This window comes from Elephantulus edwardii, unplaced genomic scaffold, assembly GCF_000299155.1.
Source record: "Elephantulus edwardii isolate Elephantulus edwardi_28Jun2011 unplaced genomic scaffold, EleEdw1.0 scaffold00029, whole genome shotgun sequence".
In the NCBI taxonomy this organism is placed as follows: Eukaryota; Metazoa; Chordata; class Mammalia; order Macroscelidea; family Macroscelididae; genus Elephantulus; species Elephantulus edwardii.
The window spans coordinates 21,091,419-21,095,559 of record NW_006399779.1 but is presented as its reverse complement, the minus strand read 5'-3'; the positions used below and the strand labels follow the sequence as shown (position 1 = coordinate 21,095,559).

At 39.8% G+C, this 4,141-nt stretch overlaps 1 pseudogene; it reads right to left on the bottom strand.

Moving 5' to 3' along the window:
- Window positions 1-3,396: 3,396 nt before the first annotated feature.
- Window positions 3,397-3,765, bottom strand: LOC102861134 (annotated as a pseudogene).
- Between the last annotated feature and the right edge of the window lie 376 nt (window positions 3,766-4,141).

Below are 4,141 nucleotides of genomic sequence, written 5' to 3'. Positions count from 1 at the left end.
CTTGCTCAACCTTATGGCTCTGGAAACTCTCTGAACCTGGAGAAACAACAGTTATAGAAAGAGTTCAGGCCTTTGGCTCATAGGGTCACTATGAGTTGTGCTCAACTCGATGCCAATCAACAACAACATTTTTTATTAGCTTGTTTGTCTTTTTCTGAGGTGCTGGAGTAGTCTAGACATTGTAGATTGTCATTGTTATGTGCCATCAAGTTGCTTGCAACTCATAGCAACCCTATGTATATTAGCTCTGAAACCTGCTCTATCCTGAGCCAATCTCATCATCTGTGACAACCTAATCCCATTTCTCTGGCCACTGAGTTGATCTATTTCTTCCTGGGTGTTCCTCTCCTGTGCCGTTCCTCCACCCTTCCTCATGTGATGTCCCTCTCTAAAGACTTGTTGGTTCCTCCTGGCGATGTACCCAAAGTATGTGAGGCTGAGCCCCAAATCCTTGCTTCCAGGGAGCAGCCTGGTTTTATCCTCTCCTGTTTGTTTTCCTAGCAGTCCACGGCATGTTTAACATTGTTCTCCAGCACCACAACTCAAAGGCGCTGATCCTTCTTCTATCATCCAACTATTCCATGGCAGGGGATATACTCCAGAGCCATGATGCAAACAGATAGATGCACACTCATGTTTTTTGCCTCATTATTAACAATAGCAAAGAGATGGAAGTAATCCAAGTGCCCATAAACAAACAAAGGGATATTTTTCTATATTTGTGGTATATTCACACAATGGAATATTACACAGTGTAAAACAATAAGTTTTTCAAATATTACCACTGAAAAACAATGAGTTTTTAAAACACTAGACAACATGTGTGAGAACATATAGATTATGAACACCAGACTGTATGGAATAGGTGAAAGAATGGATAATTAGATATTATATTAGACACGATAGACATTAACATGCTGGAACAAGATGTGCTTTACAAATGTGAATCTGGGAAGGAGGAGTGAGGACAGTGTGTATCAATGAATGACTGAAAACCCATCCTTTTTATAATAGTTCCCTAAAATCATGATAAAAAATTATTTCAGAGTTTAAAACCAGAAAGTGCTGAAAAGCAAAGAGGACAGTTTAAGGACAAAGGTGTGTCTGAGCCATGATGTGGTGTTTATATGAAACTGAAAGACATCCAACCATCATAATAGCATTTGAAATTCACCACAGGTGTATAGACAATAAAGACGGAATCTCTTATTTATCTCAGTAGTCATTACGATCATGTGTGCTGGATGTGGGTCTGGTAGGGGAGGAAGTAGTGTTACCATAATAAATTCTAAGAAGCGGGCTTATTTACTTTGGCCAGAGGAATCCAAATTCAAGAGAGAGTAACAGTGAATTGTGATCAACAGTCACTCCAAGTGCTGGTGTGCAGAATCTAGATGGCACATCCCCAGCTCCTATTTGAATAGTGAATTCCCTGAGCCAGACATACATCCTTTATTTTCGTTCTGAATCTTTTATTCAATTCACTTTTCTTTACTGGGAATCTGACAGAAACACAATCCCTAGTCCTAAATGAGACACTGAATCAGACAAATCAGGTGTTTGGGCACAGCAGATGTGTTGATTTTTAACTTCTTATTACGATTTGGTGAGGATTTTGACAGCAAATTGGATTCCCATTCAACAATATATGTAATTTTTGTTTTATTAAGTTGAGTTCCATGATCACAATGTAGCCAGTACTCATTCCATTTCTTCCCTAAGTTTACTCTTATTATCTGCCCTTCTTTTGCATCTTTTGCTGCATTTTGAGCTTTATAGCTGGGAAATTCTGCACATTTCACCAATGATTGATTATTCTATGGATTGTGGAGCTCCCTAGTGCTATTGTTTACCTCATACGCCTAACTATTACTTCATTTTTAGTAAAACTACAGAGTTAGTAGGGGAGAAGGATGGACAATATCCCCCCATGTGAGTGATTGCCTCTGAAATCCCGCCAAAGGGTCAGCTGTGGTTCGGGTCTGACTCGAAGGTAAACAACAACAAAAACAACAACAACAACAACGGGTTAGTCAAGTTTCATTCATGAAGGAGTATCTAAGGAATCCCACCAGCCTCTATGACTTCATTGACATGTTTTTAAACATTCCGAGTTTTTTTCTCCATTATTATTGTTGTGTACCTTCAAGTTGGTACCTTCCCAAAGCTGACCCTCCTTCTGGTTTTTGGAGGCCATTAATTGCATCAGAAGAGATTGCCAATCCTCTCTCACAGAGGGGCTGGTGGATTCGAACTGCATGCCTTCGGTATTGTGGTGCAGCTTCTTGCCACTACACCACAGAGTTCCAACTCCTATCATTGTAAATTTTAGAGTTGTTGGCAGTGATAGCTGGGCTCCCTTTGACTTCTTCTAGCCTCAGGATCATAGAGGCTATCGTTCATTATTCCTTCGGACTGATTTTTACCCGCATCCTTTGTGTTCTTCCATATTCTTTGCTCTTGGTAGGGACAGACTAACAGTTGCATCTTGGGCAGGGTTTCATACAGAGTGTTGCTATGAGTGGGAGCCATCTCAACAGCACCTAATGATAACAACAGACGGCTGCTCCTATTTTCTTTTAAACTTTGGTTGCTACTCACCAAAGTAGGATGAAGGATAATGTCTTTATGAACCATGTTATGCCAATTGTCCCTAAGACTGCGGTCCTTTGCTCCTAGGTCCAAGACCCATTTCCTCTAGATGTTGAGCTAGGGCTAAACTGTGCTCAGGACTTTGCCTCCTGTGTCATTATATTCATGGATATAGTTGCAGCATGCACATTTGCACACACACATACCCACTCACACACAACCCCAACTAAAACAGGAGAGCATTGAGGTCAGATTTTCAATCTTTAAAGAAAGGTCATATAAGGAGTATTCTATGTCTCACAAAGAACATCAAAGCTCTAAACTGTCACTTGATTGTTTATTATTATCATTATTTTTACTTAACCCAGCACTCAAACTCAGTGATCTGCATGAGGGCTTATACCATGAACCTTGCTTTACAGCTGTGAAGTGACTGGGTCAAACAGTATCAAAACTGGTCAAAGAATATCAAAGATTAATGAAACAGAGTGAGAATGAGAAAGTAAGAAAATAATGAATTTCAGATGCTTAATTGGAGTACATAGTATAGAAATATATTTTTTTAATATTTTTAAGTAGTTCTAGGAGATTTTTTTAAAATGTTCTGAAAGTTAAATGTTAATACTGGGATTTTTGTTGTTTGTGTTTTGGGTGTTATTTTTTTTAATTTTATATTAGTTTGCATACAAAATTTATATACACTGTGTTTCAAACTTTCCTTCAGTCAGTGTGTTTCATACCTCCTTCCCATATATTGTATTTGTTGTTTTTTTTTTGCTAGTTTTGTGTTTTATTTATTTACGTTCAGGCCTTGCCTGCATATTTCCACAGTGGGTACAGGCGCTCTTTTCGCTGCTGCTTCTTGGTCTTCAGATTCTCCTCATGCTTTTTGAGCCTTCGGCGCATGGCACATGTTTTCTTGGGCCGCAGATCCAGGGGTTTGTACTTCTTGCCCTTATAGTATTTTCTGAGGTTCTCCTTCTGAGTCTGGTTAATAACAGTGAGAACACGGGCAATGGCTTTTCGGACAACTCGGATTTTGGAGAGCTTAGAAACCGCACCGCCTGTCACTTTGGCGACGCGCTGCTGGGAAAGCCCCACCCTCAGATCGTCCAGCTGTTTTAACAGCTCCTCCTTCTTTCTGCGAAGGTCCCGAGCCTTGATTTTGGCCATGGCTGAGAGATAGAACCCATATATTATATTTGTAAAATTAATCGCTATTAAACTATGCCCACCATTACCTCTTCTTTTCAAGTCCCTGCTGAATCTTTCCTATTTCCTCCACCCTCCCCCTTTACCCACCAAATTGTGTGGCCTTGTGATTTCCCCAACCATCCTCACCCCTCTGTTTCCACTCCTTTCCCCCTTGGACCTGCATATGCAATTTACTAGTTATCCTTATATTTTGACAATAATATTCTTTGTAGTATTTGTCGTTATGAGGCTTAGTTCACTCAGTGTAATAATTTCCAGGGTCTTCCATGTTATATAGTATTTTTCAAAATTGTTGCTCCTAAATGCTGTGTAGTATTCCATCCCGTGAATGTAC